The following is a 25,084-nucleotide window of genomic DNA, read 5'->3' as shown; positions in this document are numbered from 1 at the left end:
GCCCATGGAAGAAGGGGGGGGCGTTGGGGGGGGGGGGAAGGGGTGCGTGGGGGGCCCAATAGGATTGCTCAGTAAGGGGCCCAGAAATTTCTGATGGTTACAATAATCAAATTGACGTAAAATGAGAGATTGAACTAACAATCTAAATGATGAAATGTCAAAATATGATCTTACAGTACACAATTTCCATAGAGTACAGAAACATTTGCACACCAAAGCGTCTATGATTCTTCATTGTTAAATTATAATCCAGAATACCTACAATTTTTATAATAGGGAGGACTTTATAAGTTACTGCATTCATTGTCAACGTTGTTTCAGTGGTGGTTTGACAAGTTTCAAGTTTATTTAATTTTTGATGAATCGCCTATTACAATTTCTAGGCGATGTACATATTATAATTAAGATAGAAGAAACTTACAAAATAAATTCAAATAACAAATTTAAAACAATTCAGACATGAGTTTGAGGAATGGGGTTAAAAGTTACAATATTTGGGATTGGTTAGAAAAAGAGGAAAAAACAAAAGGAAGGGATTCATAAAACCAAAGCACAATGTAATAAAGTAAGGGGAAGCATAGAAGAATTTTGTCTTTTCTTGGTTAAGTTTTAGTTTAAATTCGGCAATTATTAAGAGTATTTCAGATATTATGTGTCTAATGTGAGGGATTGAAGTTGGAACTGGGATCAAGATATTTTTATTCTTTAGTATTAGCTTCAGCCTTTATTCTTTAGTATTAGCTTCAACCTCTTAATTCCTTGATTCATGTGAAGTTTTGAAGTATCTAATACTTCTTTTGAAATGACTCCCCTCCTAATGTCTTTGCCAGTCCCCATTTACCGTCCCTTTTTTTTATTAATTTTACTTCGATGTATTTTAAACAACCTTTCCCTCCCCTACTCTCCTTCCGTCTCGTGTACATTAATCCGAATTTGTCTAGTATTTTTAATATTTGATAAAATATTGCTTTTATTTAGCTATTTTAATTGTCCCTTACAATCTTTTTATATTGTACACCGTCTAGACATTTGTTTTGATAGACGGTATATCAAAAATAAAGAAACTTGAAATTTATATCATTGGTAACTTAAGAACATAAGAATAGCCTTACTGGGTTCATCAAGCCCAGTAGCCTGTTCTCACGGTGGCCAATCCAGGTCATTAATATCTGGCCAAAATCCAAGGAGTAGTAATATTCCATGCTACCGATTCAGGGCAAGCAGTGGCTTTCCCCTATGTCTTTCATAATAACAGATTATGGACTTTTCCTCCAGGAACTTGTCCATACCTTTCTTTAAAACACCTATGCTATCCGCTCTTACCACAACCTCTGGCAATGCATTCCAGAGCATAACTATTCTCTAAGTGGAAAAAAATTTCATTCTATTGGTTTTAAAAGTATTTCCCTGTAACTTCATAGAGTGTCTCCCTAGTCTTTGTAATTTTTGATGAAGTGAAAAATCGATCCACTTGTACCCGTTCTACTCTACTCAGGATTTTGTAGACTTCAATCATATCTCCCCTCAGGCATCTCTTTTCCAAGCTGAAGAGCCCTAACCATTTTAGTTTTTCTTCATGCGAGAGGAATTCCATCCCCTTTACTATCTTGGTCGCTCTTCTTTGATCCTTTTCTAGCGCCACTATATCTTTCTTGAGATAAGGAGACCAGAATTGAACACGATACTCCAAATGAGGTCACACCATGGAGCGATACAGGGGCATTATGACATACTTATTCTTGTTAACCATCCCTTTTTTAATAATTCTTAGCACTCTTCTTTTTTGGCCGCTGCTGCACATTGGGCAGAAGGTTTCATCATATTGCCTACGATGATACTCGATCCTTTTCTTGGGTTCTAATCCCCCAGGTAGACCCTAGCATCCAGTAACTGTGATTCAGGTTATTCTTCCCAATGTGCATCACTTTGCATTTGACCACATTAAATTTCATCTGCCATTTGGACGCCCAGTGCAAGGCCAGCCGAAGGGAGACTGTAGGAGCTGTGCCTAGTCCTGAGCGCATGGGACAACAGTCCTGAGCACATGGCAGAACAGTGAGCAGAGCAGGGAGCAGTGAGTGTGCTAGCAGGAAGGAGCGGAGAGAGGAGCAGAGAAGGGCGGTGCTAGCAGGGGAAGAGGCGAGAGATAACTCCGCCCACCCCCGACGTCACCAGCCAAACTCCCCCCATAAAAGGGGACGAGCCAACGGCGGAGAGTCCACAGGGCAAGGCCAGCCGAAGGGAGACTGTAGGAGCTGTGCCTAGTCCTGAGCGCATGGTAAAACAGTCTTGAGCACATGGCAGAACAGTGAGCGGAGCAGAGAGTTTCAAGTTTTATTAATGCTTGATAAATCGCCTATTTAATTTCCTAAGCGATGTACAATACAAATTAAAATATAACAACTAATACAATAATAAATAAAAAACAAACTAAAAAAGACAATACACGAATAGGGAAGGAAAAAAAAGGGAGAAGTTACAATTTCTTTTCAGAGTTGAAGAACATATAAAGGAAAATAACATAAGGGGAATAGGACTTTAAAATAGCAAGTTAAAAAGAAATTTTGGTTGAGAAAATCATAGATTAAAAGCATCTTTGAAGAGATAAGTTTTTAAGGATTTTTTAAAGGAGACAAGATCTTTTCTGTTTCTAATAAATTGAGGAATGGAGGGTCACGTGATGTGCTGAGCTGAGCACGACGTGTTTAGCTCGAGCTCCGGGGCCCTAGGTCCCCCTGCACCTCCCCGATTCTTGATTCAGCCTCCGTTGCAGTATCGTATTACCTCTCCGGTGCATGGACCATTTCTTGCAGTCGAGCAGCCCCACTATGAGCGGCAAATCTAGCCGCATTGCTAAGGATAGGGAGGTGAGAGCCTCGCGGGCCGATTCTAAGATGGCGGCGGCAGCTGAGACTGGTTCCGCGCTTCCTCTCTCGGCAGCCCATATTGAAGAGTTGTTGGCTTCGGTGGTGAGAGCTTTGGAGGCCCGATTCGATCAGCTCTCTTCCCAACTCGCCTCTCTGGAGTCTAGAATTACTGATACCACCCGTCGCACCGGGGAGTTGGAGACTCGTGTCTCCCACGTGGAGGACGCGAATACAGCTTCTGCAGTGGAACTCTCCTCTTTGCAGCATTTGCTCCGACGCCAGGAGGAAAAGATTGAAGACTTAGAGAATCGCTCAAGGCGCGACAACTTGCGTCTCATCGGGCTCCCAGAGACAGTTTCTGACTCCAGCTTGCAGCTCACTTTGGAGTCTTGGCTTCAGGCTATGTTGCCACTTCCTGCTGGGATGGGGCCTATATGACTGGAGCGCGCCCACTGCCCAGGACCTCGGCGCATAAGGCTGAATTGATGCGCCACTACAGGAAGAAGAGAAACCTGCTTACCTATGAAGGGGCTCCAGTCCGCTTATTTCAGGACTATTCCCCAGCGTTGCAGGAGCGGCGCCGTCGCTTTTCAAGGGTCTGCTCGGCCCTGTTTGACCGTAAGCATCGGTTCCAACTCGCCTATCCTGCACTACTCCGGATTTGGACGGACGCCAGCTGGAAGAGCTACACCACAGCAGAGGAGGCACAGGCCTACCTGGATTCCCTACCCGGGGAATTTGGTCCTTCATCGGCCCCTTGAGGATCTCGGAATCCTGGTGGTGGTTTTCAGTTGCCCTAGTTCTTTCCTGTGGTTATGTGAGGGATCGTCTCCTGGCTGGGGCCCTCGTGGGAGTTTGCCTGTGGTCTGGCATCCAGCTCTCCTGTTCCATCTTTTTCCTCCATGGAGGTCTTGAGTGGAGGACCTGTGACTCTGTGATCTTGACCACCTTGGATGCTAACCTGACCTGGGCAAGATGTTTCTGGATCCCTTGGGCCAGCCTGAGGACTTTGTATACCTCCTTTGCACAGTTTGCCTCCAGTGGACTCCCTTGAGGGGGTTTGTGCCAAGCTCGGGGGGTTTGCTGGGGGTGGTTTGGTTGGCACTGTATTTTAGACTCTCTACACCACCTCCTGCTCCTTTGCAGGTTGTTTGATGCTTGCACCCTGTTTGTGTGCCTTATCCTTATTATTTTCTTTTCTGTGGTTGAGGGGTGGAGGTGTGGTGCCTGCGTTGCCTTCTTTGCACTGCTCCCCGGACTCGTGAGTCTCTGATGTCATGCTTGGGTGACCCGACCCTTGGAGGCTCCTGCCACTTGTTTTGGATGTTTGTGACTGGAATGGGGGGGCTTGTTTGTGGTTGGGGGTTTGCCTGGGGTAATTCTTCCTGTGTGAGTCCTGTATTTTAGGTGCGTTGGTTTTGAGTCCTACATTTGGGGCTCATGTAGCTTGATTGACTTTTCGGAGTGAGTGTGTTTGATGGGGGGGGAGGAGAGAGGGGACTCAGAGTATTGTTTTAGCTGTTCTGCTGGGTTTCTGCCTGTATGTATGAGGGGTGTTTGTTTTATACTACTTTGTGGGGTGGGGGGACCAGGGGCCCTGTTAACATCTTTTGTGACTCCCCTCTCACTCCACGTTGGTTGACTGGTTGTGTGCTTGTGGGGGGATTGTTGGGGATTTTGGGGGACTTGGGAAGGGGGGGTGGGGGGGTTTGGGGGAAAGGGGTGTGGGGTGAGTGGGTTGGGAGTGGGTGGGGTGGGTTCATGGGGGTGGGGGGTCCTCCTTCTGTATATTTGCTTAATAAGTTTGGCATGTTTCCTTGTTGGTCCCTTTTGTTCAATACGATTATCTGGCGATTCCTACTGCTCTGGGGGAGGCTGGGCCCTTGGGGTAGTTTTCACCTGCTTTTCTTTTTCTGGCACTGCTTCCTTCCTGCTTTTCTGCTATGAGTACCCCTTTTAGAATTGCCTCTTGGAATGTTGGGGGGATCACGTCGCCTGTCAAGAGATCCAAAATACTTGCTGCCCTACAACGCTGCCGGTCTGATATTGCTTGTCTACAGGAAACTAGATTGACTGATGCAGAACATCTTAAGATACGTCGTTCTTGGGTGGGGGAGGTGTATTTCACTTCCTCTTCAGGCCGTCATGGGGGCATTGCTGTGTTGGTCCGCAAGTCATCGCCTATTGGCGTCCAAGTCCTTGATAAGGCGTCTGACGGTCGATTCTTGCTTCTTCGCCTTACTTTGGATGGTCGCTCCTATCTTTTTCTAGTGGTTTATGGCCCTAACTATGGAGAATCGGCCTTCTTACAACGGTTGCTTCACCTTCGCTCTCGTTTTCCTGATGATCCTATGTTTCTTTTGGGAGATTTTAATTTGGTTATGCATCCTGCTCAGGATAAATCCGGCTCTCCTGCCTCTTCTTTAGGTTCTAAGAGTCATCTCCTCTCTGACTTTTGTGACTCTCTTTCGGTTGTGGACCCGTGGCGTCTTCTACACCCTGAAGTTCTTGACTATACCCATCTCTCTCGGGCCCATGGTACCTGGTCCCGTTTGGACTATATTTTCTTGTCTTCCTCTCTGTTTCCTTCCGTTCACTCGGCTGAGATTGGACCTCTGTCTATATCGGATCAGGCCCCGATTTGGGTTGATGTTTCCTTGGATTCAATGTACCTCCGCACGTCGTTCTGGCGGTTTCCCTTCTATCTTGCTCAGGATGCGGAATTTCGTGATTTTTTGCAGACCCAATGGGAGGACTATTCTACAAATAATGCTTCCCACATGGATGATCCTATCTTGTTTTGGGAGGCTGGGAAGACGGTGATTCGAGGTCACATCATTTCATTTCTGTGTGCTCGTCATAAGCGTATTAATCAGCGGATCGTTACTCTGGAACGGGCCTTATGCTTGGCGAAGCGATCCTTTTCTCTCCACCCTTCTTCGGAGACTCGAGACTGTTATCTGTCTACTCAGGTGGCCCTGAACTCCCTTCTCCATTCTCGTTCCCATTTTATCAACATCGTTTTATCAACATCGTTTCCTTCGTTACGGTAACAAACCCGGCCGCCTTATGGCTCGTTTGGTTAATGCTACGACTGGCAGGAAGCCGATTTTATCTCTGCGAACCCGGGGCGGTGGGGTGGTTTCTCAGACTTCTGAGATCTCCGGGGTTTTATTTGATTTCTTTCGTCAGTTATATGAAGCTCCGGATGATGCTTCTTTGGAGATGATATCGGACTATCTTCACTCTTCTGGGTTGCCTCGTTTGCCAGCGGCTGCGATTTCCTCTCTTAATAGTCCGTTTCGGGCGGTTGAATTGGAGTCTGCTATTAAATCACTCCGCTCTGACCGGGCTCCGGGCCCGGATGGGTTCTCGGGTGACTTTTACCGGCTCCTTTCTTCTACTCTTTATGGACCTTTATTGGCATATTTTGATGCAGCTACTGTTCGTGGTTCTTTTCCGCGTTTTGCGAACAAGGCCCTTATTACTTTACTCTTGAAGCCTGGCAAGGCTGCTGATTTGCCGGAATCTTATCACCCCATTTCATTAATTAATGTGGATCTCAAACTCTTTGCTCGTATGCTGGCTGATCGTCTTGCTCCTCATTTACCACGGCTTATACACGAGGACCAGGTAGGTTTTATTCGGGGCCGCCAGTCTATACACAATGTCCGCAAGGTACTTCTTGCTCTTGCTCAGTGTCAATCTCGCCAAATTCCGACCTTGTTTGTTAGCTTGGATGCTTCTAAGGCATTTGATAGCATTCACTGGTCCTTCTTATTTCGCACCTTGGAGTATGTGGGGCTCGGAGGGTTCTTTCTGGATGCCGTGCGTTCCCTCTATTCTAATCCCCTGGCCTCCTTGCTTGTTAATGGGACTCGTTCTGACTCTTTTCCTATTCTTTGTGGTACCCGACAGGGTTGCCCTCTTTCCCCTCTTCTGTTCCTGCTTTCTTTGGAACCGTTGTTATGTACGCTTTGGGGGTTCGAGGAGGTCAGAGGTCTCTCTGTCGGTGACTTTGAACTTAAGACTCTGGCGTACGCGGATGACATGTTTTTGATTCTTACCCGACCTGACGTTTCTCTCCCGGCAGCTCTGGATCTTATCTCTGAATTTGGTTTCTATTCGGGGCTGTCTCTTAACTTAGATAAATCCTTGGCCTTACCTTTTCCACCAGATTTACGAACTTTGTGGAGGGGTGTTTTCCCTCTTCGTTGGGCTGATTCTACTTTGCGGTACCTGGGGGTTACCATTCCGCTGGACTTATCCAGTTTTTACCGGCTAAATGTAACACCGTTAGTTCAGGCTTTACAGAATAGGTTGCACCTTTGGGAGACGCTTCCTTTCTCACTTTTGGGTCGTGTGCACCTGTATAACATGCTTCTGGTCTCCTGTTGGCTTTATGTTTTTCAGGTCCTTCCTCTTTATTTGACGTTTCGTGACAAGCGCCGGTTGGAGCGACTGGTCCAGAGATTTCTTTGGGCTGGTAAGCGACCTCGTTTGCCTTATAGGCGGGCGGCGACTCCCTGGTACAGAGGTGGCTTGGGCTTATTGAATCTCCGATATTTGACAGTTGGTTGTGGAATGAGGCATATTAATGATCTCTTTAGGGGTACTTCGGCTTTTACTAACTCCTCTCTAGAACTTTCCTGTTTTTGATCTACTCATTTTAGTGCCTATCTTCATTCTATCCCTTCTCTTGAACCTGAGTCTCTTTCTATGAAAGCCTTACACCGACCCTTGCGGAAGGTTTGGCGTTGGGTCTGCAAAATTTCACACTCTTTCTCCCCCTTCCTGCCTATTCGTTTTAATGGTTCTTTCATACCTGGGATTGATGGGCCGAGTTTTGCTCGGTGGGAAACAAAGGGCATTCAATATCTATTTCACTTGGTTACTGATGAAGGCACTCCTAAATCTTTTGCTCAGTTGCAAGCAGAATTTGGTCTCCCTCCTACTGACTATTTTGCTTTCATGCAAATCCATCATTACATTTCTTCCTTACCTTCTAGCTCCTTGCAGGCCGCCTGTCATGAGACTTTGTCTACGGCCTTTACCCTTGGTTCTCAACAACTGGTCCCTCTCACGTTTCATCACCGCCACTTGAAAGATGAATGCCCTTTGTTTGACCACTCTCGGCTGCGAGATGCTTGGTCAGGTGATCTTGCTGTTGATTTGCCTTCTGATATACTCCTTCAGGCTGTCCGTCGACTACCTGCTTATCGTAAATATACTACCTTTTGGGAGCAACATTTTAAATTGATTTTTCGTTTATATATTTCTCCTAAAAGGGCTTATTTGGCTCACTTCCGTCTCCACGCAGCCTGCCTTCGTTGTCAGGTGCCAGAAGCCAGCTTAGGCCACATGTTTTGGACTTGTCCTCAGGTACAGCTTTTTTGGACTGCTATATTTGCTTTTGTGGAGACTCTTTGGCATGTCACTATTCGCAGTTCCCCCTTGCTCTTGTTTGGGGCTATTCCTCACTACTTTCCACGTTTCAAGGGAGTTGCAGCTTTCCTCAAGTGGTCTATTCTGATTGCTCTGAAATGCATCCTGCTAAAATGGCTTGAAGCTGAGGCCCCTGACTATTCCCTTTGGAGGAGCCGCATGATTGCTCTCTTGATGTGGGAGCGAAGGGATGTAACTGATTTGTCTTCTCGCCAGGGTCGACTTTTCCAGACCACTTGGGAACCTTTTTGGACTACTTTGACCCCTCTGGCTCGTAGCCGGATATTTAATTGAAGCTTTTATTTGTACTTACCCTTTTGTGACTTTTCCTGTATAGTTTGCTATTCTGATTTTTTTGTTACTTTGTGTTTGGAAGGAGGACCCAGGGGTGGGCATGGGGGGGGGGGGTTTGGTTGGTTTGGGGGGGAGGTTCTTTTGGGGGATATTTCAAACTTTTGAGCTGGTTTTGTACTTTTTGTGTTACCTTGCTGTTTTCTTGATTGCTCAATAAAATATATTTGACCATAAATTGAGGAATGGAGTTCCATAGAAGAGGTGCTGTGACTGAAAACATATCCTGTCTTCTGGTTCCGATTATTTTCAAAGATGGAACTGTTAATAAATTATTGGAGGATGATCGAAGAGTCCTAGCTGCGTTGTAAGGAATAAGCATCCGAGTAATGAACTGCGGTTCCTTATATGTTAGGGCTTTGAAAACTAGAAGTAGTATTTTGAATGTAATTCGATGGCTTATTGGAAGCCAATGTGAATCAATCATTAGAGGTGTAACATGTTTTTTTGCCTTATGTATTAGTTTAATTGCAGTATTCTGAATAATTTGTAACCTTTTTTTTTCTTTTTGTAAAATATTAAAGAAAAGTGAGTTGCAGTAGTCGATTTTGGAGATGATCAGAGAGTGAATAAGTATATTAATAGACTTAGGTTCAAGAAATTTAGCTATAGAGCGTGTCATGCGTAATTTAAAAAAACATGATTTAATTGTGTGCCCTATATTTTCATGAAATGTGAGTTTATCATCAATGATGATGCCCAAAATTTTTAACGAAGAGATAATTTCAAGTGGGGAATTGTCTAAAATAAAATTGGAACTTAGAGAGATATCCTTTTTCCAGGTGAATAGCATTGTTTTGGTTTTTTTTATATTTAATGCTAGTTGGTTTTTATCAAGCCATTTTTTTTATTTGTTCAAGTTTATTGTTTATTGCCTGGATTTCGTTAATATTACTCGGGTCTAAAGGATGAAGTAATTGAATGTCGTCGGCATAGGCAAAAACTGTAAAACCGATGGATTGACATAAGCTTAAGAGTGGTGATAGAAAAATATTGAATAAGAGAGGTGATAAAATGGAACCTTGAGGAATACCATAAGTTGATGTAAATGGTTTAGATTGTTCATTATTAAAATGAACAGTTGAGGAGCGATTAGAAAGAAAAGATGAAAACCATTTAAGAACTTGATCGGTGACGCCGAAAGATTCAAGTTGGTCTAACAGTAGGGAATGATCAATGGTGTCAAAGACCGCAGACAAATCTAGTGAAAAGAGAGCAACTGATTTATGGTGGTCTAAGAAATAATGGATATTGTTTGTCAGACCGATTAATGAAAGTTCGGTATTGTAAAATTTCCGGAAACCTGTTTGATTGGGATGAAGTGCGTTTGAAGCTTCAATAAAGTCTGAAAGTTGGTTGAAGACCAATCTTTCTGTTACTTTAGCAAGGAACAGGATATTGGCTATCGGGCGATAGTTAGAAACTTCTTCTAAGCTGGCTTTATGATCTTTTGGTATAGGTATAATTATGGCAGATTTCCAGGATTGTGGAACATAAGCAGTAACTAAACTTTTTTGAACAAGTGAGTGAATAATTGGACCAAAGCAGGAGAAAAATTTTTTCAAGTAGAATGGAGGTATAATTTATGAACGCGTAGCTTTTAGATTGGTTTTTTGAATGGTGAGTTTGATATCCGTTATAGTAGGTATCCTGAATTTAGAGCATTTAGAGATTAGAACAGATTCCAAGTTGTAATCATTTTCATTGGAGTTGGTTGAATTTTGCTGAAAAGATTTACGGATTTTATTAATTTTTAAGCAGAAGTAATTTGCAAGTTCTTGGGCTGAAAGATTAACTTTTAGTTTGTTATATTTTCTTTGTGTTGAAGGTACAATAGATTTTAGAATGGAATACAGCATGGATGGAATTTTTGCTTTTGATATTTTTGTACTATAGTAATTAGTTTTGGCTTGATTAATTTTCATTTTATAGAATATAGCCTGTTCCTTGTAATTTTGAAGATTTATGTCTGACTTATTATGTCGCCATTTTCTTTCTAACGACCTTAGTTGTTTTTTTAGAAGGGAAAGTTCGCTTATATACCATGGATTTGAGATTTTACGAGTTGAGAGTGTTTTTGAGGTTATTGATGTTTTATTATCAATAAGAAGTTGTAGAGAAGAAGTCCATGAATTTAAGTCTTCGTCCAATGTTGAGGTATCTGAATTCAGAGTGGTAGAAGTGAAAAAAGGAGAGCAGAGAGTGTGCTAGCAGGAAGGAGCTGAGAGAGGAGCAGAGAAGGTGGGGCTAGCAGGGGAAGAGGCGAGAGCTAACTCCGCCCACCCCCGACATCACCAGCCAAACTCCCCCCATAAAAGGGGACGAGCTAGCGGCAGAGAGTCCACAGTGCAAGGTGCCTAGTCCTGAGCGCATGGTAGAACAGTCCTGAGCACATGACAGAACAGTGAGCGGAGAAGGGAGCAGAGAGTGTGCTAGCAGGAAGGAGCGGAGAGAGGAACAGAGAAGGCGGTGAAAACAGGGTAAGAGGCGAGAGCTAACTCCGCCCACCCCCGACGTCACCAGTCAAACTCCCCCCATAAAAGGGGAAGAGCCAACGGCGCGCAGCCGTTCGGTGCGTGGAAAAGGCGCTCACCTTAGCGAGAGTGCCTTTGCGAAGGGCCTCAAGAAGGGCCTCAAGGAAGGGGTCCGGATAACTGCCAAGGTAAGGTTTTAACACATAACAAGGCAGAGTACAACCACCAGGCACATACAACTAGCTATTTAACTTTTAAACTATCTTTTAAACTTTCGATCCAACTTTCAAACCAGGCAGACTATCTTTTAAACTTTCTATCCAACTTTCAAACCAGGCAGACCTTTCTATCTAGCCAACAAGCAAGCAGACCTCTCTAACTCAAGTTTATTAGGATTTTATATACCGCCTATCAAGGTTATCTAAGCGGTTTTTACAATCAGGTACTCAAGCATTTTTCCTTCTCTGTCCCGGTGGGCTCACAATCTATCTAACGTACCTGGGGCTATTGAGGATTAAGTGACTTGCCCAGGGTCACAAGGAACAGCACGGGGTTTGAACCTACAACCCCAGGGTGCTGAGGCTGTAGCTCCAACCACTGCGCCACACTGCGCCACACACTCCTCTAAGCAACAGCTAGACCTTACCAGTCACTCTATCTTTCAAACTTTCAAACTATTTAACAGGCAGCCCTTTCTAGCCAACTAACAAACAGGCAGACTAAACTAACAATTAACTAACTAACTACCTCTCTCCTTCCAACTTTCAAACTCTGACAGGCAGACTTTCATACTATCTAACAGGCAGACTTTTCTAGCTCACTAACGATCAGGCAGACATAACTAACTAACAAATATCTAAACTAACAAAAAAAAAATAAATTTGAAAATGGCAGGAAGAACAAGAAGCAACAGGGCTACAATCAAGACCGGCAGCCCAGGATCAACACACTTCTCCATCTCCGGGGACGATGGATCGACACCCCCAAAAGAAGCGTAGAGTGATAGCCATTGGGGACTCCATGTTGAGGGGCACCGAGGGACCAATATGCAGACCGGATATGCAGTCGAGGGAGGTCTGCTGTCTATCTGGAGCCAGAATACGAGATGTGACCACCTGTCTTGATAGACTTCTCAGGCCCCAGGACCACTTCCCCATGCAGCTCATCCACGTCGGGACGAATGACACTGCCAAGAACAACCTGGAGGACATAGCTAGAGATTTCGGGGCTCTGGGAAGGAGGCTGAAGCAGACAGGAGCACAGGTAGTATTCTCTTCAATTCTTCCTGTTAGGGGCAGAGGAAGGGACAGGGACGAACGTATCCTAAAGACGAATGAGTGGCTACAACGATGGTGCCTGGAAATGAACTTCGGATTCCTGAATCATGGAGAGGCACTACAGGGACCAGACGGACTCCACCTGACCAACAGAGGTAAGAATGTCTTCGGACACAGACTAGCCTGCCTACTTCAAAGGGCTTTAAACTAGGTAAGTCGGGGGTGAGTACCCACTTTTACACCAGAGCAGTAAGTAACAATCCTGATGGAGCGAACCAAAACTCCACTTCTAAGTCTGAGGTAAGTACCCTTATTGCAAAAGAATCGCTAGGTGACACTTTAATTCAAATGGGTAGCTCACTACAGGAGCTTAGTAAACAGAAAGAGTGGAGAGCTATGTATGTTAACGCACACAGCCTAGGGAATAAATTTCTAGAACTAGAAACAGAAATAGTTAATGCAGACCTAGACGTAGTAGCAATATCCGAAACATGGTTCACAGACTCTCATGGGTGGGATATAACTATACCAGGATACAACCTGCTTCGACAAGACAGAGAGGGTAAGTTAGGAGGAGGGGTAGCACTTTATATCAAAGAGAACATCAAGACAATCAGGATCACGGATGTCAAGTATACTGGGGAATCCATCTGGGTAAACCTGGCCAGAGGCGGAGAAACATGCCTGTACCTTGGTGTGGTATACAGACCCCCCAAGACAATCTGAGGACAAGGATGCAGAATTAATTGAAGACATTGAGAATATCACCTTACGGGGGGACGTTGTTCTGTTAGGAGACTTCAACATGCCTGATGTAGACTGGAACACACTCTCAGCGACAACTTGTGATAGCAGGAGGATATTAACGTCCATGAAGGGAGTACGGCTCAAACATATGGTACTAGAACCCACTAGGGCCCAGGCCATCCTGGACCTGGTACTTACAAACGGAGAAAGCGTCTCGGGGGTCTTGGTGGGAGAAACGCTAGCCACCAGTGACCATAACATGGTATGGTTTAACCTTAAGAAAGGCTTCCCTAGGTCACAAACAAAAACAAGGGTACTCAATTTCCGGGGCACCGACTTCACACGCATGGGAGATTTCGTCCATCAGACACTCCAGGTTCAAGAAGTAACTGATAATGTGGAAGCTATGTGGTCAACCTTGAAATCGACCCTTCATGAGGCAACTAAACGCTACATAAAATCGGTAACCAAACAGCAAAGAAAAAAGAAACCCCAATGGTTCACTGATGAGGTCTCGTACCTCGTCAAAGAGAAGAAAAGAGCATTTCTCTCATACAAACGCACGGGGGAAAAAGAAGCAAACATTGAATACAGGACAAAGTCTGCAGCGGTCAAAACAGCAGTCAGGGAGGCCAAACTTCAAATGGAAGAAACTCTAGCGAAGAACATTAAGAAAGGGGACAAATCCTTCTTCAGATACATTAGCGACAGGAAAAAGAACGCAAATGGGATAGTACGTCTTAGAACGCCACAAGGGAACTATGTGGAAACAGATTCCGATAAGGCCAAACTACTGAATGATTACTTCTGTTCAGTCTTTACATGCGAGGCACCAGGGCACGGGCTACGTCTGGAAGCAAAGCAAAGCATGGAAGACCCATTTCAGAATTTTGAGTTCACACCAGCTGATGTTTACAGAGAACTGTCAAGACTCAAGGTGAACAAAGCCATGGGACCGGACAATTTGCACCCAAGAGTGCTCAGAGAGCTATGCGATGTTCTGGCAAAACCATTAGCCATGCTCTTCAATCTCTCCCTAAGTACGGGGAGAGTCCCCCTGGACTGGAAAACAGCCAACATTGTTCCTCTGCACAAAAAGGGTTGCAGAGCAGAGGCTGCGAATTACAGGCCAGTGAGTCTCACATCAATAGTGTGTAAACTCATGGAAACTTTACTTAAAAGTAAATTGGACACGATATTGGATGAGGGAAATCTGAGGGATCCCTGTCAACATGGATTCACTAGGGGCAGGTCATGCCAATCCAATCTTATCAGCTTCTTTGACTGGGTGACAGGAAAGTTAGACTCGGGAGAGTCTCTGGACATAGTGTACTTGGATTTCAGTAAAGCTTTTGACAGTGTCCCGCACCGTAGACTATTAAACAAGATGAAATCGATGGGGTTAGGTGAGAAACTAACTGCATGGGTCAATGATTGGCTGAGTGGAAGACTTCAGAGGGTGGTGGTCAACGGCACCCTCTCTGAGACATCGGAGGTGACTAGCGGAGTGCCGCAAGGATCAGTCCTGGGACCATCCCTTTTCAACATATTCATAAGGGACTTGACCCGGGGGCTTCAGGGTAAAGTAGCACTGTTCGCCGACAACGCCAAACTGTGTAATATAGTAAGTGAAAGCAGTCTCAAGGATAGTATGACGCAGGATCTGATCATGTTGGAAAACTGGTCCTCAACATGGCAGCTGGGCTTCAACGCTAAGAAGTGTAAGGTCATGCATCTCGGCAGCAGAAATCCATGCAGAACATACACCTTGAATGGAGAAGCACTAGCTAGGACTTCAGAAGAACGGGACTTGGGAGTAATCATCAGTGCAGACATGAAGGCTGCCAAACAAGTAGAGAAGGCCTCATCCAAGGCAAGGCAAATGATGGGATGATCAAGAGAAGCTTCGTCAGCCGCAAACCTGAAGTCATAATGCCACTTTACAGAACCATGGTGAGGCCTCATCTGGAATACTGTGTGCAATTCTGGAGGCCACATTACCGTAAAGATGTGCTTCGAGCCGAGTCGGTCCAGCGGATGGCCACTAGAATGGTCTCCGGACTCAAGGGTCTCTCATACGAAGAAAGACTGGGCAAATTGCAGCTCTATACTCTAGAGGAGCGCAGGGAAAGGGGTGACATGATTGAGACATTTAAATACGTCACAGGTCGTGTCGAGGTGGAAAACGACATATTCGTTCCCAAGGGACCCTCGGTCACAAGGGGGCACCCGCTTAAACTCAGAGGAGGGAAATTTAGTGGTGACACCAGGAAGTACTTCTTCACAGAAAGGGTGGTGGATCACTGGAACAAACTTCCGGTACAGGTGATCAAGGCCACCAGCATGCTCGACTTTAAGAATAAATGGGACATCCACTTGGGATCCCTACGAGGGTCGAGCTAAGGAACTAAGTCATCAGCACTCAGACTTAATGGTGTGGGTCAGTAGAGTGGGCAGACTTGATGGGCTGTAGCCCTTTTCTGCCATCATCTTTCTACGTTTCTATGTTTCTATGGGATCCAGGGGATGGCCACGGTCCACGTACAGACGGAAGGAGAGCCAGGACGGAGGACAGAGGTCTCTGTACAGACCGAGGCCATCCCCAAGCAGATGACTACAGTCTCCACACAGACAGAAGAAATGGATCAGCTAGACGGAGATATCTTGCAGGAGCTGAGGAGCCTGAGAGAGGAGGTAAAGCGCTTGAGAAGCATCCGAGAGGAAGAGGCTTTCATCGACGGAGTCATCCAGTTGTCCCAGGTCACCGAGCAGGAGCCAGACAAGACCATCCTCAGGACGCCCAAACTGTCCGAACCTGCAACCCTGAAACCAACGAATGGGGTACAAAAAGAGGCTGGAGACGCTGACTCCTGGCAGCTGGTAACTTCCTCCACCGGCAAACGTAGAAGACCTTCTTCTTCCTCTTCTTCTGTCTCTTTCTCTCGTTCACAGGGCAGTTTAACATCGACCCCACTAATCACCTTGAGGAACAGATTCCAGCTGTTTCAGGAGGAACCTGCCAATGAGGTACAGGAAGTTGTCCACCAGATGATTCCGGTTCCAGTTCCGGAGACAACAGATCAGCTCCTCCCAAAGAAGCGCAGAGTGGTAGTCATTGGGGATTCCCTGCTGAGGGGCACTGAGGGACCAATTTGCAGACCAGATATGCAATCAAGAGAGGTTTGCTCTCTGCCAGGAGCCAGGATCCAAGATGTAACTGCCTGCCTAGACAGACTTATCAAGCCCCATAACCACTTCCCCATGCTTCTCATTCACGTTGGAATGAACGACACTGCCAGAAACACCACGGAGAACATATCTGTAGACTTTGGAGCCCTGGGTGAGAAGCTGAGGAGGATGGAAGCGCAGGTGGTCTTCTCCTAGATCCTCCCAGTGAGAGGCAAGGGGAGAACCAGGGAGGATCATATCCAGAGGACAAACGATTGGCTGCATGGATGGTGCAGGGAGATGAACTTCGGATTCTTGAACCATGGAGAGGCGCTGCAAGGACTACAGGGACCTGACGGACTTCACCTAACCAGAAGGGGAAAGAACGTCTTTGGACACCAACTAGCACGCCTAGGGCTTCGTAGGGCTTTAAACTAGGTAAGTTGGGGGAGGGTACCCACTCACGTGCTGGCGCAAGTAACCAACTTGGCGAGGTAAGTTGCCAATCCATTTCTGAGTCCGAGGTAAGTACACACATTGCAAACAGCATTATAGGAGTCCAATTAGCTCAAGCAGGAATATCTACACAGAGACATAGCAAACATAAGGTATGGAGTGCTATGTACGTTAATGCCCACAGTTTGGGCAATAAGATTCTGGAATTAGAGATGGAAATGAGGAACGCCGACCTAGATGTGGTGGCGATATCCGAGACTTGGTTCATGGACTCCCATGGGTGGGATATGGCTATACCGGGATACAACTTACTTCGGCGGGACAGAGAGGGCAAAATGGGAGGAGGGGTAGCACTATATACTAAAGAGGACATCAAAGTTACCAAAATCGCAGATGTCAAGTTCACCGGGAAATCCCTCTGGGTGAATTTGGCTCGGGGGAAGGACAAATGCCTGTATCTTGGTGTAATATACAGACCTCCAAGACAACAGGAGGACATGGATATAGAATTAGTCAAAGACATTGAGAATATCACTTTGCGTGGAGACACAGTATTGTTAGGAGACTTCAATATGCCTGATGTGGACTGGAACAAACTTTCCGCTGCGTCCAGCGGCAGCAGGAAGCTATTAACCTCTATAAAGGGAGCGAGACTCTGACAAATGGTATTAGAGCCCACTAGGGATCGGGCGATACTAGATCTAATACTCACCAATGGAGAAAGTGTCACAGAGGTCTCGGTAGGCGATACGTTGGCCTCCAGTGACCACAACATGATATGGTTCAACCTCAGGAAAGGTTTCACTAAGTCAAGCACATCAACCAAGGTCCTCAACTTTAGGGGCACAAACTTCAAAAACATGGGAGATTTTGTCCATTTGGCACTGCAAAACCATGCCGAAACAGAAAATGTAGAGGTAATGTGGTCAACTCTGAAATCAACCTTACACGAAGCAACCAACCGCTATGTCAAATCTGTAAGTAAATGGCATAGAAACAATAGACCGCAGTGGTTCTCTGAGGAGATCTCAGACCTCATAAAAAAGAAGAAAAGAGCGTTCATCCTCTACAAACTATCAGGGAAGCGAGAATCCAAGGAAGACTATCTGGCCAAGTCAAAAGCGGTCAAAACGGCAGTCAGGGAGGCCAAATTCTGAATGGAGGTCCTTTCAAAGAACATCAAGAAGGGCGATAAATCCTTCTTCCGGTATATTAGTGACAGAAAAAGAAACACAGATGGGATAGTACGCCTTAGGAAACCCGATGGGAACTATGTAGAATCGGACTCTGACAAAGCCAAACTTTTAAATGAATACTTCTGCTCGGTCTTCACTTGCGAGGCACCAGGATCTGGCCCTCAGCTGCCGAGGGAAAACTCAGAAGACCTGTTTTGAAATTTCAAGTTTACGCCCAGCAGTGTCTACGAGGAGCTATCAAGACTCAAGGTGAACAAAGCTATGGGACTGGACAAACTACACCCCAGGGTGCTCAGGGAGTTGAGTGACGTCCAGGCGGAACCGTTATCCGTACTCTTCAATCTTTCCCTAAGTACAGGAAGAGTCCCGTTGGATTGAAAAATGGCTAACGTCATTCCACTCCACAAAAAGGGATGCAGGGGGGAGGAAGTGACGTCATCTCGCCGAATGGCAGCTTAAAGCAGGAGCTCCGTCGGGCTTTTGCTGTATTGCGCGCTGAGCGCTTCCAAAGAGCGGAGTTTTGGCCACTTTCTGGGTGATCCGGGGTCCCCTTTCCATGGCGACTCGCAAGCGCCTTGAAAAATTTAAATTTTTTGGCGATCCGCCCGGGAAATCGGGCTCGGAGGCGGCGAGCAGCGGGGGAGAAAAAAAAAAGATGGCGGCCGGATCGGCGATTCCCTCTAAGTCGGAGGATGAGGGCCTGCCAGAGCAGATGGGGGACGCTGGAGAGCTGCCCCCGAAATCCATAACGGACTGGTTCAAAGAATTAAAGGCGGAAATCGTCGGAGTGAGGGGGGATGTCAGAGCAGCGATAACGGAGCTGAAATCAGAGGTCAGTGCATTGGGAGGCCGGGTCTCGGCTTCTGAAGACCACGTGGCCACTCTTACTACGGCGGTGTCAGCTACCAAAGAGGTTACAGGCTGCCTATCTAACGAGCTCCGGGACCTACAGAATCAAGTGGAGGACCTTGAAAACCGCTCTCGGCGCAGCAATCTGCGCTTTAAAGGAATCCCTGAAACTGAGGCTTACAGAGATTGTAAAGCGGTGGTTAGAGCTTTTTGTGAACACCTGCTGCGAGCTGACGGGGCTGATGTACCGGAGACCATTGTGCTGGTGCGTGCCCACCGTGGTCTGGGAGCTGCCCGAGCCCAGGGCACCCGAGATATCATCGCCTGCTTTGGGGAGTTCACCCTAAAGGAAAGGATTTTGTTGGCTGGCCGTCGACAGTCTGTTCTCCGGTGGAATGATTTGGCTGTGGGAGTGTTTCAGGACTTGGCTTGGACTACATTGCAGAAGTGGAGAGCATTTCACGAAGTCACGCAAGTGTTGCGCTCTGGGGGCCATAGATACCGTTGGCTCTTTCCCTTCGGCATGTGGCTGACTATTAATGGTTCCTCTAGGCGTGTGAGCACGGTGTCGGAAGCCTGGGCGGAGATGCGAGCCCTGGGCTGTGGGAATCTACTGGATGAAGACCGGCCTCCGGCGGTGGCTTCTACATCTGCACAGAGTGAGCCTTGGAGCACTGTACTGCGCTCTGGCAAGAAATCTGCGAGGCCCCAGTCCTGAACACACCGGTTTCTCCTTTTTCTGGTTAGCCTTGATGCGAGGCTTTGCCTTGGCTGGTTCGGAGTGGACTTCTTGGAACTGTCTGGTGGAGCTGGAGGCTATAGTTAGCCCTCTGCTTTATTGGACTGGAGATTTCTGATTGCCTTGTGCTGTTTAATATGTTGCAAGTAATACTGCCAATTTAGCATGTAATAGTGCTACGTTCGGCTGGTAATATTGCCAATTCTGCATGTAATATTTCAAAGTGTGGTTGTTGGGTGGTTTAGTTACCTGGCTGTTTGGGTTTGGACTGTAATGTGTGTTATGGTTTGCCTGCTGGGGGTTGGGTGAGTGGGGGGAAGGACTGGGAGTTGAATACAGGGGGGGGGAGTGGAGTGGCACATGGTGACAGTGTGTGGAGGTACTCTTTGGGAGTTTCTTGGACTTTGTGGAGGGGTGATGATTGCCTGTAGGGGAGGTTTGCACTTTCTCCGCGCTGGCGAATCCTGGAACTAAGGGTTCGAGGCAGCATCGGGGAGGGGGGAGGGGGGTGGGGTCTGGGGGGGTTAGGGTGGGGAGTGGGGGGGGAGGGGGGTGGAGAAGCTTTTTACTGTAGGTTCGTGGAATGTTAATGGGCTTAATAGTCCGGGTAAGCGTAGTATTGTATGTAAAGAACTGGCTCGACTGCAATGGGATGTTTGTTTACTTCAGGAAACACACTTGAGGCCTCGAGATGTGGCAGTCTTACGTTCCCCCCTTTATGATCAGATTTGGACTCACCAGGGGTCGACCCCAGGGAAGAAGGTGGGGGGCTTGGCTATATTAGTGCGCAAGGGTTTGGGGCTGGTGGTTAATCAAGTTTATCGTGATGGTGCAGGGAGATGTTTAGCCCTTGTGGCTACGTTACAGGGTCGTACCATCACTCTTATCAATCTGTATGGCCCCAATGCAGATCAGGCCAGCTATTTTGGGTCTCTTAAAGCCGATCTGGTTGGTTTGGTGAAGGGGTCTGTGTACCTTGGGGGGGACTTTAATGTTACACCAGATGTTGTTTTGGATCATTCTGTAAGTGGGACTCGCTCTCCGTCTAGAGCTGCTAGACGGGCTTTACTGTCTTTGTTCTCTTCTCTGGGCTTGGTGGACTGCTGGAGGTTGTCCCATCCCACACAGCGTTCCTATACTCATTACTCACATGCACATAAATCGTATGCACGTATAGACGGGCTATGGACCCATCGTAATTCGTGGGGGGGGATTCGAAAAGCTGAAATAGGAGTTATTCAAATTTCCGATCATGCGCCAGTATGGGTGGCTTGTACGGGTTACTGGGCTGGGGAGGGACGGCGCTTCTGGAGACTCAATGAGTCTTTATTGAAAGATCCTGTGGTGGTTCGGGAGGTGAGTGTGGCGGTAGACCAGTACCTTCAGGTTAATGATAATAATACGGTAAGCGATGCGACTCTGTGGGATGCCCTGAAGGTGGTGGTGCGGGGTATTTTCATTAAGTGGGGGGCTCGTCGTAAGCGTCTACGGGCACAACGTTCCTTGGCATTACATGAACAGTTAGAGCGGTTGGGGAGGCAGCATCAGAGACACCAGGACCCCTTGGTGTTTGAACATCTTCTTAAGGTACGGGCGGAACTTTCTTTATTGCAGATGGGGGAATATGAGTTTTTGAGAGAGCGTTTAAGTCAAACGGTTTATGAGTATAATAATACCCCGGGTTCTCGTTTGGCTCGGCTTATTAAGCTGAAGCAGGCGAGAGCAGCTATTACAGAGATAAGGGATTCGCGGGGTACGGTACATCGTTCGGATTCGGCTATAAGCGCGGTTTTCCTTAAATTTTATTCTGATTTGTATCAGAAATCCGGGGGGCGAGATGCCATGGCTCTGGAGGGATATCTCTCGGAGTTGCGGCTTCCTCGGCTTTCGGACGTGGATAGAGATCTGCTTAATGAACCTATTGAATTGGGAGAAGTCCTGGGAGTCATTGCTAATTTGAAGTTGGGTAAATCGCCTGGCCTGGATGGGTATACTAATCGGTTTTATAAACTTTTTCGGGAGATTCTCGCTCCGCTGTTGGTTCGAGTTGCGAATGGGATACGGGGTGGTTCACCGTTGCCCTCTACTATGGGAGAGGCCGGGATCACGGTCCTGCTTAAACCGGGTAGGGATCCTACTGGGTGTGGGTCATATCGACCGATATCATTATTGAATACGGATGCAAAAATTTTAGCGAAGGTCTTAGCGCTTCGCTTGGGACGGGTACTGCCCTCTCTGGTACACTTGGATCAATCGGGTTTTGTTCAAAGGCGGCAGGTCGGTGATAATATTAGACGGACGTTACATCTCATGTGGGCGGCACAGAGGTCCTCTGCTAAGATTGCCTTTTTGGCAATCGATGCAGAGAAGGCTTTCGATCAGGTGGACTGGGAGTTCTTGTGGGAAGTGATGACTCGGATGGGGTTGGGAGCTTTTTTTTTGGCCTGGGTGCAAGCCTTTTATGCGGCCCCCAGAGCAACAGTGCGTGCAAATGGGGTTTATAGCGAGTTTTTTTCCATAGGGAGAGGCACTCGACAGGGTTGCCCTTTGTCTCCTCTGTTGTTTGCTCTCTCTATGGAACCTCTGGCCATTCGTATTAGGGAACATGGAGATTTATTAGGTGTGATGATTGGGGATATGGAACATCGTTTAGCACTGTTTGCCGATGATGTGTTATTGTATGTTCGAGAACCGGAGGACTCGTTACCTATTTTAGTGGATCTTTTGTTGGACTATGGGAGGGTTTCGGGGTTTACGGTGAATATGGATAAATCTGAATTGTTGAGTGTAAATTTGGGGGCAGAGGATCAACGTAGATTAGCTGCCCGGTTTCCTTTTCGCTGGGCTCCTGGGGTTATCCGCTATTTGGGGATTCGTTTACCGGTTGACTTATCCCAACTGTATACAGCTAATTATGCTCGGATTATTCACCAAATCCGGACTGATATTCAACGCTGGAATGGGTTTTGGTTGTCTTGGTGGGGTCGCATTGCAGTTTTAAAAATGAATATTTTACCCCACTTGCTTTTTCTTTTTCAAGCGTTACCGATTTCTGTTCCCAAATTGGTGTTGAAACAGTTGCATACTTTGTTTTTTCGGTTTATTTGGCAGGGGAGATCTCCTCGTATTTCCAGAGCTGCGTTGTGGGCGGCCAGGGACATAGGGGGGCGGGCGGTGCCGAATTTGTTTTGGTATTACCGGGCTGCTCAGCTGCGGCTTCTATTGGATTGGGAAATCGCTGACTTCAAATTGGCGGTACGCATAGAGCAGCATTTTGTGGGACGTCCCTGCTTGAAACATTGGCTTTGGTCCTCGTCCATGGGAGTCCGGACGGTGGCGGTCCCGGGGAATCCGTTTTTGGACCATCTCGTGAAAGTGTGGTGTGTCACTCGAAAGCGTTGGGGGGCTGGGGTGGTCCCATCGGTGCTTGGTGCGATGCGGGAGGAGCCCATGTTCCCGGCCGGTGGGGAGAGTTCTGTTTTTGTGCGCTGGGCGCAGTTGGGACTACACACCTTTAGGGATGTGCTTCAGAAGGGGGTCCTGGTGTCTTTTGAAACCTTCAGAATTAGCGCTGCCTTGCCCGAAGGAGATTTTCTGGCCTATTCTCAGATACGTCATTTTCTTCACTCTCAGAAGTGGGATCGGGAGCCTATTCAGTCGCTCGATCCCTTGGCTCACTTGTGGGTCACCCTTAGGAACCTTCCTAAACCGGTTTCTGTTCTTTACCAGTATATTAGGGGCTCCTTTTCTTTTCCGGCTCTCTACCAACGGGCTTGGGAGGTGGATCTGGGTTGTACCTTCTCGGTTGAGGAGTGGGCACTGATCAATACAGAAGTGGGCAAGGCATCCTCTTGTGCACTTATTAAGGAAAATGCCTATAAAGTGGTCGTTCGGTGGTACTACACGCCGGAGCGACTACATCGAATGTTCCCTGGTGCTTCGGTATTGTGTTGGAGATGTGGGTTGGCTTCGGGGACTTTTTTGCATATTTGGTGGGACTGCCCTATCCTACAGCCTTACTGGAGGAAGGTCGTGGGATGTTTATCACAACTGTTACAAATTTTATTGCCCTTTTCTCCACAGGGATGTTTGTTGGGCCTTTATAATGTGTGTTTATATTCCTGGCAAACCAAACTTCGACGTTGGGGTTTGGCGGCAGCCAAGTGCTTGATTGCTGCTCATTGGAAGCAGGAACTGGCACCTACTCAATTAGATTGGACTTTAAAGCTTAAATTTATTTATCACATGGAACTGTCTATTGCAAAGCGTCATGGTAACTATTATACTTACACACGGACTTGGACACGAATCCTTGACAAAATCGAATCTTTGTTTTAAGCTTCTTTCTGGGGGGGGGGGGATTGTGGATGGGGGGACTATCCTGCAGAACCAACAGGGAGTCCCTCTTTGCTAGAGGTAGTGCTGGGTGGTGGGAGGGACATAGTGGAGTTTGGGTTACTGCTTTATATTGGGGGATTGTTGGTATGGTTGGGAGCACCTTTTGCTGATTGTATGGGTGGGGGAGCATTATGAGACTTATAGATCTCTTGTTGTGGTTTTGTATGCTTGTTTGCAACTCTGTTGTCTCTGCTATGCAATTTCTGGTGTGTGTAATTTTATACCCAAAATCTTTTAATAAACATTTATTGATAAAAAAAAAAGGGATGCAGGACAGAGGCTGAAAATTATAGACCGATGAGTCTCACATCGATAGTGAGTAAACTTATGGAAATACTAATCAAATGCCAATTGGATACGATCCTGAACGAGGAGAATCTAAGAGATCCCCATCAACATGGTTTTACGAAGGGAAGGTCCTGCCAATCAAATCTGATCAGCTTCTTTGACTGGGTAACAAGAAAGCTGGATATAGGGGAGTCCCTGGACATCGTGTACTTGGACTTAAGCAAAGCATTTAATAGCGTCCCACACCGCAGGTTATTGAGCAAGATGGGTTCGATGGGACTGGGTGAAACATTAACCGCATGGGTTAGGGACTGGCTTAGAGGTAGACTTCAGAGGGTAGTGGTAAACGGTACCCTCTCCGATACGACTGAGGTGATCAGCGGAGTGCCACAGGGCTCAGTCTTGGGCCCAATCCTATTTAACATCTTCGTAAGAGACTTGGCTGAGGGGCTTCGAGGTAAAATTACATTATTCGCCAATGATGCCAAACTATGCAACATAGTAGGCATCCGCACAACAGATGAAAGCACAGTGCCTGACAAAAGCTCAATGCCCGACAGTATGAGGCAGGACCTATTCCTGCTGGAGCATTGGTCAAAGACTTGGCAACTAAGTTTCAATGCCAAAAAATGCAAGGTCATGCACCTTGGCGGCAAAAATCCATGCAGGACTTATACCCTAAATGGTGAGATCCTAGCAAGGACTGTAGCAGAATGTGACTTGGGGGTGATTATTAGCGAAGACATGAAGACTGCCAATCAAGTGGAGAAAGCGTCATCCAGAGCTAGACAAATCATGGGCTGTATCCGTAGAAGTTTCGTCAGCCGTA

General features: G+C 46.7%; 1 long non-coding RNA gene across 1 annotated transcript in view; it reads left to right on the top strand.

The window, feature by feature from the left end:
* Positions 1–25,084, top strand: part of LOC117361983 — a 74,483-nt gene that overhangs the window by 15,081 nt on the left and 34,318 nt on the right. The window lies entirely within an intron of this gene.

This window comes from Geotrypetes seraphini, chromosome 6, assembly GCF_902459505.1.
Source record: "Geotrypetes seraphini chromosome 6, aGeoSer1.1, whole genome shotgun sequence".
Taxonomy (NCBI): Eukaryota; Metazoa; Chordata; class Amphibia; order Gymnophiona; family Dermophiidae; genus Geotrypetes; species Geotrypetes seraphini.
Note: the sequence above shows the minus strand (reverse complement) of the source record. Positions and strands in the feature narration are given on the sequence as shown.